Source organism: Idiotropiscis lumnitzeri, chromosome 2 (assembly GCF_059441095.1).
Source record: "Idiotropiscis lumnitzeri isolate Australia: NSW breed Sydney's pygmy pipehorse chromosome 2, RoL_Ilum_1.0, whole genome shotgun sequence".
NCBI lineage: Eukaryota > Metazoa > Chordata > Actinopteri > Syngnathiformes > Syngnathidae > Idiotropiscis > Idiotropiscis lumnitzeri.
The window spans coordinates 25,410,925-25,423,065 of record NC_142392.1 but is presented as its reverse complement, the minus strand read 5'-3'; the positions used below and the strand labels follow the sequence as shown (position 1 = coordinate 25,423,065).

Sequence of the window (12,141 nt, the reverse complement as noted above, 5' to 3'; positions counted from 1 at the left end):
GGAATGTGGGAGGAAACCGGAGTACCCGGAGGAAACCCACGCAGGCACGGGGAGGAATTAAATTAATAAGAAATATAGAAACATTGACGAAATATTGAACAAATTGAATAGTCCACATTTTCAAAGATAAAAATAATGAATCAAATTTTAAGTATTAATTAATTCAATAAATAATTAAAATAATTGCACTCATATTTAAATGAACAAATATGTTGTCAAATATTCAAGATTGAAATCGAAAGTATTTAAAAATATTTATAGAATTCTTACATATTAAAAATTTTGAATACATATTGTAGTCATACATAAGCAAGTTTAAATATTTACATGAAAATCGAATTAAATACTGAATACTGAGGTAAAAAATTGTTAAGGAAAAAATACTTAAATATTGAAGTGAGTATCCAATTAAATGAATAAACAACAAATACCTCGTGGAAAATATAATTTATCAACGTTTGTCAAACCACAACGTTCTTTTTTGCATATTCTTAAATAATCTTAGTTTTTTTTCTCTTTTCCTTTTTTAGTTACTCAACAGTTCATTCCACGTGAAATATCCCATTGGGAGAAAAAAAATATCTCATGCAAAAAATAAAGAGCGACCTATTGTTTTTGAGGACAATAAAAGGCACCACAGCACTGGCGAAAAAGCCTGTAAAAAGGCAAAGGTGCAAACATGTTGACATTAAGAAGCACTTTATCACGTCAACTGTGAATAATAGGAAAATAGATTTGCAATGCAGTCCAAAAGACAACATGGTGGCAGATAACAAAACCGGCTGTCAGAAAGACTTGGGGGGGAACCAAAGTTTCGTTCCGCATCGACGCAATACAAGGACGGGTTTCATAACAAGGTAACACTTCCGCTCCTCTCGCGGCACCCGTTGGTGTGCGTCTACTGATTAAAACATTCAAATTATTCCAGTTTCCTGATTCTCTAACCGGAATCAACGGCCCATACTGCCCGCTTCAGCCAGTGTAATTTCTCAGCTAATGTGGACAACACTGCATTACAACAAGTGGTCCTTCGAGCCGGATTGGAGCAAAGCTAAAGCACTATGGACCCTGCAGCAACTACGGAAGAGACATCAAGTCGGCCCAGCAGAGAATCCCGTCTGCCCCCTCATCTAATGGACTATGAAGTTGGCTATTCAGTCCCCGGATCACATCCTCCAATCACTTCATCCCGCTCCAGCGGCAGACTCAGAAGTACTTCGAGGAGATCCCATCGCTCTGTAACCAACTCCAGTTCTTACTCAGGGAGGCACACAACCTATTCCGTTGGCCACTATCCGCAAGATGAGAATGCTAAACAACTTCACATGGTTAATCTTCAAAGACAGCTGGCCGAAGATGAGGAAGCTGAGCGCGAACTCAAACAACTGCAAGCTCAAGCCAAGGCAGCGCAACAGGCACAAGAAGAAGCCATACAAGCAAAGGAGGCCATTAGCAAACGCTTCGAACAAAGCCGCAGACTACAACAATTAAGAGCGGATGTGGAACTAGCTAAACTGGTCACGTCAATGCTCAGTACGAACAGCCCCACATCAAGCACCTATCAGCCGATCCCACCAGCTAGTCCTGCACCAGGCAACCTTGCACCTCCTCACGCCAACTCATATCCAACAATGGGCAAACAACAATCCCCTAATTTAGTCCAAACAGCTGCTGCAGCACAACCGTTGCCTACGGCAGCGCCAACAACGATCCATGATGGAGCGGCTGCTCCACTACAAAGTGAGCAACTTAATACGACTCACGGCCCGTCATTCCAGCAGACAGGACAAGAATGGGAGCATCCTCGAGCTTCTTCCATTCCCTTCCAGGCTCCTACATCAGCACCTGCCCCCTATTCTGGTCTACAGCCACAACTCGGAGCAGATATGCTGATCGCTTCTGCCTTTGGCATTCCAAAGCCAACGCTACCAGTGTTTGAGAGCGGTCGTGAGAGTGACTTTGCTCTGCTGAAGATGGCACTGGACAGTCTACTCAACAACCACACCCACCTGAGTGAGCAGTATAAGTATCAAGTGTTACTAAGTGTAACTAATTGTCACATGATCTTCTATCATTTTCCGGTTCCGGCGCCACGCGAGTGGCTGCCTGTTTACAGCAGCGTGGCTCACTATTGAGCCTTTTTCGTGTGTTTTTTCCCTTTACCCTGTTTTATTTTATTTTTACCTCATCTCAGCAATGGACCTACAACTTGTGGTGGTTTTGCTGCTGTTGGGGGCTATTTCTTGCGCGATCGTGTCCGGAGACGAAACTCGGAGCTACGGATCGATCGTGTACACAAGAGATCAGCTGTTAGCACTCCGTGCTAACCCCGCGTCGGCTCCCGGAGCGAGACCCGATATCCCCCGCGAGCTGAGGAGGAAGAGACGGGGATGTCGTGCGGGGGCTAAACGCCAGGCAAGGAGGAGACGATACCACCCCGTCCTCCCGTCCGTTATCATGGGGAATGTTCGATCCCTCCCCAACAAAATGGACGAGGTAACAGCGCGAAACCGGCACGAGAGGATTTTCCGGGAGGCTAGCTTGCTGGTGTTCACGGAGTCGTGGCTAACAGAGCTAACGCCGGACGCCGTCGTGGAATTGGACGGCTTCCAAATACTACGCGCGGACAGGACACTGGAGAGCGGTAAGAGAAAAGGGGGAGGGCTGGCTGTGTTTGTTAATGATATAGATGTTGTAACCCTGGGCACATAACTGTTAAGGATCAACTTTGCAGTCGGGACATTGAGCTGATAGCTGTTAGCATGCGTCCGGTCTACTTACCGCGAGAGTTCAGTCATGTGATCGCGGTGGCGGCGTTCGTGCCACCCTCCGCTAACGGTGAGACAGCCTGTAACGTACTGACTGCAGCTGTGAGCAGGCTACAAACACAGCACCCAAATGCCTTGCTCCTTATCTCTGGTGACTTCAATCATGCTTCTCCTTCCTCTTCTCTGCCTTCATTCACACAATATGTAACATGCCAAACCAGAGACAATAAAATATTGGACCTCTTCTATGCCAACACCAAGGAGGCGTACACGTCACTGCCCCTCCCCCCGCTGGGCAAAGCTGAACACAACTTGGTTGCTCTCCTGCCTGTGTACAAACCTCCCGTCCGCAGGCAGCCAGCTGTGACACGCACAGTTCAGCGATGGTCCGGAGAAGCCGAGGAGGCCTTGAAGGACTGTTTCAACACAACTGTGTGGGAGGTATTCAGCGAAGCTCACGGTGAGGACATTAATGGTCTAACAGACACAGTTACAGACTATATTAACTTCTGCATGGAGAACACCATTCTCACCAGGACTGTAAGATGTTTCTCCAACAACAAACCCTGGATCACACCGGACATTAAAGCTCTCCTGATGGAGAAAAAGAGGGCTTTTGTTTCAGGCGACAAGGACGAGCTGAAGAGAGTGCAGCGTCAGCTGAGAAGGAGGATCCGAGAGGGGAAAAAGTCCTACAGGATGCGGATGGAAGAACAACTGCAGCGGAACAATGCCAGGGATGTCTGGAGGGGCCTGAAGACCATCTCAGGCCACGGACAACCAGGTAAGACCCAGAAGGGGGGGGGCTTCAGTGGGCAAATGAGTTGAACCTATTTTTCAATAGGTTTGATCAAATGTCTGACCCCGCTCAGGCTTCCCTGATGCAGCCCCCACCCACCCCTCCTGCCACTGCGAACAAGACCCTCTCTCCCCCTCTCTCGCCCCTCTCTCTCTCCACAGGCTCCAGTTCCCAGCCTCATCAGACAACCACCACTTCCTCCTGCTCAGCCTTGTTCCTCACAACATCTCAGGTGAAGAACCAGCTGAGGAAGATGAAGGCGAGGAAGGCGGCAGGCCCAGATGGGATCAGCTCCCAGCTCCTCAAATCCTGCGCAGACCAGCTGTGTGGAATCGTCCAGCACAAGTTTCAACCTGAGCTTGAAGCTGGGCAGAGTCCCCCAGCTGTGGAAAACATCCTGCCTGGTTCCGGTTCCAAAGACACCCCATCCGAAGGAGCTCAACAACTTCAGACCAGTGGCGCTGACGTCTCATCTGATGAAGACCCTGGAGAGACTGGTCCTCGTCCATCTGCGCCCCCTGGTCAGCTCCTCAATGGACCCACTCCAGTTTGCATACCAGCCTGGCATCAGTGTGGATGATGCCATCATCTACCTGCTCCACACTTCACTCTTCCACCTGGAGAAGGCGGGGGGCACGGTGAGGATCATGTTCTTTGATTTCTCAAGTGCTTTCAACACCATCCAGCCCGCCTTATTGGGAGACAAGCTGGAGCAGGCGGGAGTGGCCCACCACCTCATCACATGGATTCACGACTACCTCACAAACCGGCCACAGTACGTGAGAACACAGGACTGTGTGTCTGACGTGCTCCTCTGCAGCACGGGAGCGCCGCAGGGAACTGTGCTGGCTCCCTTCCTTTTCACCCTCTACACCTCGGACTACAAATACAATTCCACAACCTGTCACCTGCAGAAGTTCTCTGATGACTCTGCGATTGTCGGCCTCATCACTGACAATGACGATCGGGAGTACAGAGGGGTTACGCAGGGGTTCGTGGACTGGTGTCAGCAGAACCGCTTCCAAATCAACGTTGGGAAATCCAAAGAGCTGGTGGTGGATTTCCGCAAGCGTCGGCACTCTCCACCTGCACCAGTGAATATCCAGGGAACAGACGTTGAGAGGGTCTCAACTTACAAGTACCTGGGTGTTCATCTGAACAATAAACTGGACTGGAGCGACAACACAGACGCTCTCTATAGGAAGGGTCAGAGCAGACTCTTCCTACTCAGGCGGCTGAGGTCCTTTGGCGTTCGGGGAACACTCCTCAGGAACTTCTATGACTCAGTGGTTTCATCAGTCATCTTCTATGGAGTGGTCTCCTGGGCAGGAGGCATCTCGGGCTGAGACAAAAAGAGACTGGACAAACTGGTGAGGAGGGCCAGCTCTGTCCTGGGCTGCTCCCTGGACTCTGTGGACTCAGTGGGGGGCAGGAGGATGACGGCAAAACTGTCATCAATGCTGGACAAACCAGCCCACCCATTCAATGACACTCTGAGAACACTTTACAGCTCCTTCAGTGACAGACTTTTACACCCTCGCTGTACCAAAGAGAGATTTCGCCGCTCCTTCCTGCCGACTGCTGTCAGACTTTTTAACAAGAACATTGGGTCAGGCCTACAAACGGGAGGGCATTAGTGCAATTGTGCAGTCCTAGGATGCAAAATACACTACTACTGTACTTTCAGCCAAGGGTGTACTTAAACATCGACCAATGATGTATTTTGTTTACCATTACAGTATTCTTATTACAATACTTCTATCACTGTAGTATTTCTACCACTGCAGGATGTTCACTATTACAGTACTTTTATCATTGCAGTACTTTTATAATTACGGTATTTCCTATCATTGCGGTACTTTTACTATTACAATACTTTCATCATTGCAGTATTTTTCCATCGTTGCAGTACTTCTACCATTATAGTACTTTTATCATTGCAGTATATTTTACCATTACAGTACTTTTATCATTGCAGTATTTTCTATCATTGCAGTACTCTCCTGTCATTTCAGTACTCTCACCATTACAGTACTTTTATCAGTGTAATATCTTTATCATTGCAGTATTTTCAATCATTCAGTAGTTTTTATCATTACAGTGTTTCCCCCTCTGTATAATGGACAGGCATTAGGAGTGTTTCCTTACACTTAGATACGTTTATACTGTGTATATTTGCATGCTTTTTATGAATGTCTGCTGCTAATGTTATACATTAACGGCTACATTACGCCGCCGACTCTGTGTGATCTATATCTTTGCTGCTGTAACACCTCAAATTTCCCCATTGTGGGACTAATAAAGGACATCTTTATCTTTATCTTTATTAAGGACTTTCTGACCAACAGACCCCAGACTGTGTTGCTCGGCCCCTACACGTCCTCCACCCGCATGCTGAGCACCGGTTCCCCTCAAGGATGCGTGCTGAGCCCTCTCCTGTACGCCCTCTACACCTACGACTGCAGCCCGGCCCATGGCAACAACACCATCGTCAAGTTTGCTGATGACACGACAGTGGTCGGTCTGATCTCGGAAGGTGACGAGACAGCCTACAGAGAGGAGGTAAAGAGGCTGACGGCTTGGTGCAAGGACAAGAGACTGCACCTTAACACTGCAAAAACAAAGGAGATTGTCGTCGACTTCAGGAGGAACAAGACGGTGCCGCCCCCCCTCTGCATCGAAGGCGTGTGTGTGGAGAGGGTCCACACGTTCAAGTTCCTGGGAGTACAGATCTCCGACGACCTTTCTTGGACTCACAACACCACAGCATTGGTAAAGAAGGTCCACCAGCGTCTGCACTTCCTGAGAGTCCTCAGGAAATTCAACCTGGACAGGAAGCTGCTGCTGGCCTTCTACCACTCGTCCATCGAGAGCCTGCTGACGTACTGTGTCTCCACCTGGTACAGCGGCTGCACTGAGGCGGACAGAGTGAGGCTCCAGAGGACAGTCAAAACAGCGCAAAGGATTATTGGCTGCCCTCTCCCCTCACTGTCGGACATCTACACCGCCCGGTGCCTCAGAAGGGCTCTCAACATCGTCAAAGACAATACCCACCCAAACTCACACCTGTTCGACCTGTTGCCCTCTGGCAGGCGCTACAGATGCATCAAACCGAGGACCAATAGACTGAGAAACAGTTTCTTTCCGAGAGCCATCTCCATACTGAACTCTCACACACACACGAGAACACCCCTACCTTGCAGAACAGCATTGTGATGTGTTTCTATATGCCCTATTCAGTACTAAATTCCATTGCACTCTCTTATTTATTTATCTAATTTATATATTTGTCTGTCATATTGTTGTATTGCACTGGAGAGGGGAGCCCTCTAATCTCGTTGCACACTTGAGTACAATGACAATAAAGGGATTTCTGATTCTGATTTCTAACCTAGAAAGAGGTTTTAGCTAGTCAGAAATTTATTCAGAAAGCGAAATATTAAATGTATGTGAGGGGATATTTGAAGAGTTTGAGTTTTGTTCAATGGACCATACATATACGAGCCAGCCAAACACAGCGAGAAAACCAGCGCTGACTCCAGTCGCCATCAAGTTGCCAACTCCTGACAAACCAAAACCTTTGAGAGAAACTGAGACTGCTTGCGTTTCTCTTTCTGGTTCTTTTTATAGTTCAACTTCTAGTTCAGTTTTTCACCTGTTCACACAGCGTAATGAAGGCCAGTTGAGCAAGTGGAACAAGTCTTTTTATTGATGATTGTAGAAGGCAGCGATTTCATGAGCACAGTTTCTTCTCACACCTTTTCCATTAAGTACGATTAAAAAGACAACTGAAAAGCATAATGATAACACATGTTTTTCTTGGCAAAGGCAATTAATTTCATTTTTAATGTTTGATATAAAAACAAAAAAAAAATCATCACTCAGACATTGATGGTTCTTCTGGCACGGATCACATTGGCTTAATGTAAAAAAAAAAAAAAGCTTTGCAAAATTCAATATACAGTGGAACCTCGGTTCTCGAACGACTCTGAGGTCGAACAAATCGGAGTTCGAACAAAAAAAAAGAGAAATTCTTGCTTCGCAGTTCGAACAAACCTCGGAGTTCGAATGCCGGTATGACGCGTGAGTGCGCACGCGAGGGTGGGGGCTGAGCGGCGTACGGGTGTAGATCGCTCTCTTTCTCTCTTTCTGACCAACTGTTGTCGCGTGCGGACGTGCTGCGTTTTGCTCTCGCGTTTTATATAGGTGTACGAAGTGTTTTAGCCTCTAATCATGCCTCCAAAGAAAGTCAGTGCAAGCAGCAAAGGAATGGTTTCGGTGTTCGAACAATTCGCTTTTCGAACAGGGTTCAGGAACGGATTATGGTCGAGAACCGAGGTTCCACTGTATCATATTTTATTCAAAATCAAAATTTTCATCTTACCACAAAGAGTCAGTTCCTTCAGTTTTTTGTTGTCTTTTTTTTAAGCTTCAAGGATCGCTTCAATTCTCACCAGCACAATCGTGTCTCTTAGCACTCCGTTTAGTGGAGAATTTTTTAGCACAAACGCTGCAACTGAATGGCTTGTCTCCACTGTGCGTTCTTGTGTGGCGTCGTAAATACGACTTTTGAGAGAACCTCTTGGCACAAACTGAGCAGGAAAAAGTTTTTTCTCCAGTGTGTAATTGTGTATGTGTTTTTAAATTTGTCTTAAAAGAAAAGCTTTTGCCACAAACTGAGCAAGAAAAAGGGTTTTCTCCACTGTGCGTTCTTGTGTGGATTGTTAAATCAAACTTTTGAGAGAAGCTTTTGCCACAAACTGAGCAGGGAAAAGGTTTTTCTCCAGTGTGTAATTGTGTATGTTTTTAAATTTGTCTTAAAAGAAAAGCTTTTGCCACAAACTGAGCAAGAAAAAGGGTTTTCTCCACTGTGCGTTCTTGTGTGGATTGTTAAATCAAACTTTTGAGAGAAGCTTTTGCCACAAACTGAGCAGGAAAAAGGTTTTTCAACACTGTGTGTTCTTGTGTGATATGTTAAATATGTCTTTTTCGAGAAGCATTTTCCACAAACTGAGCAGGAAAATGTTTTTTCTCCACTGTGTATTCTTTTGTGGTATATTAAACCTGAATTTTGAGAGAAACTCTTGCCACAAACTGAGCAGGAAAAAGGTTTTTCTCCACTGTGTGTTCTTGCGTGGCTTGTTAACGTTGAGTTTTGAGAAAAGCTTTTACCACAAACTGACCAGGAAAAACGTTTTTCTCCACTGTGCGTTCTTGTGTGCCTTACTAAATGAGACTTTCGAGAGACGCTTTTGCCACAAACTGAGCAAGAAAAATGTTTTTCTCCACTGTGCGTTCTTGTGTGCCTTACTAAATGAGACTTTCGAGAGAAGCTTTTGCCACAAACTGAACAGGAAAAAGGTTTTTCACCACTGTGTGTTTTTCTGTGCCCTTTTAAAGACAACTTTGAAGATAATGAGTCAGTGTGACATGCCCTTTCACCTTTGGCTTGCCCATCATCATCATCATCATCATCGTCTGATAATGTGTCCTCATTATGTGCCTTTGATGGCGCCCAGTGGTCGCCGTCACCTTCTGTTGTCATGTGATGACTTGAGCTGCTGCTTGTAGGCTCCGCCCCTCTGTTGTCCTCACTCTCATACTTGTTTTCATCTTCAGTCTTTATATGGACAACGTTCACTGGTGACTTGTTGATCTCCTCCTCCTCCTCCTCCTCCTCCTTTTTGATGTGAGTCAAGTCTGGCTCCTCTTTCACAGAACGGAGATCGTTTTCACTGACGTCTGCAGGACACAGAAAGACAAATTTGGTTTGGTCAAGTCAAACCTCATGTGGCAACTTTGTCTGATATTGTTTCTCCCGTGCTACCTTGACTTGTGCCTGCCGCACACGGAGCAATGCGTGCGACGCCAACTTGGACCGGACCATGGGGGCATTTCACAAAATTACGTCCTACGATGTAAACCTCCCTATAGCAGCACAACAGTGATAAACGAGCATTTAAAAAGGAAGCACGTTGCGGCTGATGCCCTATTTCATTCCTGACTTAGTCACAGACGTTTCTGGAAGCTAGCTGAAGTTAGCACACACAGGCTATCGTGTGCGTCTGATGGAACACCTGTTGTGGGACCCTAACATATTGATACAGACCACTGGGGGACATTGCAACATAATGTCATTGATAGAATAGGAATCCTTCAAGTGAAATATGTTTACAATTATTTCATTTTGCATTTAGAGAAAGTTTCATCGTGGGTATTTTTGCTTCCATTATAATCGGGATCCCTAAAAGAATTCAAGGGGCCCTGGAATCAGAGTCGCTATTTATTGTATTATTTACGTTTGGTTTTTTTTTTTTTTACCCAAAATGACATTTATCCTGCGAGTAAGTTCCGACATTCCCCTTTTTATATTTATAAAATTTCTGTTTCTAAATCAAATTTAAAAAAGATTATGTTTGAAGAGACAAAATCCCTACACATAAGCATTAAGCAACAACACTTTCACTCTGACTTTCATGTTGACATATTTGAATAATGACGCTATATTTTAAAGTTATCCAATATGTATTAAAATTCGACTAAGATACACCAAAATATTATGAGTTCACTGAATTATTTCGTAACCGCAATGATGCTTAACAGCCATAGGGTGTCAGTAATGAGTAACAAAGTAACACAACATTGTCATTTGCATAAATTACCAGGAACTATGAGTTGCTGGGGAGATGCAAACCACCTGGGCCACAGGAACTTTATTACCAGGAACTAAATGTTCCTGGACTTGTTGGTAGAAAAGGGGGTTGTGGCGTACTCCCTTTTTAAGCCCATAGTAAGCCAAAGATGCAGATGCATTTCTTGCAGCATGCGCTTGTTCACTGATGAGATCCGTGCAACCCTGGATGGATGCATTCAATGTTTGGATGAGGTGAAACTACGCACACGTGCACAGAACAGTGCAGAGCCACCGGAGGTTCCTTGACCGAGCCAGTAAAAAATTCATAAATAAGACCAACACGTACTTGATTTTTCAAAAAAAAAAAAAATTTTGTGTTTTATCGACTAAAATTCATCAACGCCATTGATCTTTTTGCCGCAGTGTGCACAGTTTTTAGAGTCAGGTTGAATCATTCCTTAAGGAATTGCTTGAACAAGATATGCCAGAGAAGTTATTGTAAAAAACGAGACAAGCCTGAACAAATGAATCACCGAGCCAAGATTGTCTTTGTCACTTGCGAGGAGCAGTCCGCCAAAGAGAAAAGCTTTCCCGCTCCTGTGCGGCGTTTTATTGAAGCACAGCATAGCAATTTGTATATGTCAACTCATAAATAATGGAAAAACATGAACACTTTGACTTCATCAGACCCGTCCACACTCTTCCTGTTGTTCGAACGGTTTCAGCTTACAAGACATGTTTGGGCCACACTTCTGTTCAATGCGAGCTAAACGGTTTCCTGTCAAACACGGTTCAAGACGTGCATCTGTTTTTGTGGCTTCCTGCTAAACTGCCAGCATAGACACAACTCTTTTACCACTGAACTCACGTTTTCCTGTTTAAGAGGTCCATGTTTTTGTGACCTTCTATTAACCCGTAAGCATAGTTTTGAAACATGATGACATGACAAACTTAATTTCTTTCACAACGTATAAAAACCGGAATATGTAAAATGTTAAATAATCAGTTCAAATTTTAAACTGGGAAAAAAACACAGAGTTTACCCCCCACTATTGGTTATTCTTTGGCATTTATTTTCTGCACTGATTTAACTTGCCATAAACAAATGTTCAGCAAACCGGCAAGTAAAAGGCAATAATTAAAAATAAAACGGCAATAACCTTGAACACATTTCCCCAAACAACTTAATGTTGTGATGCATATTTCTAACGATAGAAAGTCGTTCTTTACAAAGCAAATGAGAGTAAAACGTGTACAAACCTGCTTTGTGTGGCACAACACGAAGCTGCTTGTAACCTTCGCCCAGCAGTTGAAGATGTTGCTCGTTCTCTTCTTTTATTTCACAAAGTTCCTCTTTGTACTTGGGTGTCGTTCTAGCACACATTTTCAAATGATAATTCCAAAAAATCCGCACTTGGTCTTTGCTTGGCGATAACTCGTGTGCTTCTCTTTCTTCGACGAGATGAAAGAAAGATGGCATCGTTTTTCAAAGTCCCAATGAAAGGATTTCCTGTTCCTCACGAAAGCGGAAGAACAGGCCACACCCCGCTGTGATATGATTGGCTGCTGGCTGTGTGGAGCACTGTCACCAACTCACCGACAGATGGCGCCATTTGCTATGCAAATCATCGTTATCTTCCTCTAAACATAGAGAAATACCTAAGATGCACATGAACAAACATTTTAGTTCCCAAATATGAACTTGAGAGATGTATTGAATTTTACTTTTGTTGCTGGTTTTGTTTTCACATCTGACACCATGTTGTTGGTTGGACAGTATTCCAAATGTATTTCTCTATTATAAACAGTTGACATGATAAAGTGAAACTTTATGTCAACATATTTGCCTTTTTACAGGGTTTTTCGCCAGCGACGTGGTTGCGAATTTTAAATTAAAATACATCACTGTTTTATTCTCTAAATGTTATAGTCTTAAAAAA

At 44.6% G+C, this 12,141-nt stretch overlaps 1 pseudogene; it reads right to left on the bottom strand.

Annotated features, from left to right (window-relative positions):
- Positions 1-1,988: 1,988 nt before the first annotated feature.
- LOC148342089 (uncharacterized) lies at positions 1,989-11,830 on the bottom strand (annotated as a pseudogene).
- Between the last annotated feature and the right edge of the window lie 311 nt (positions 11,831-12,141).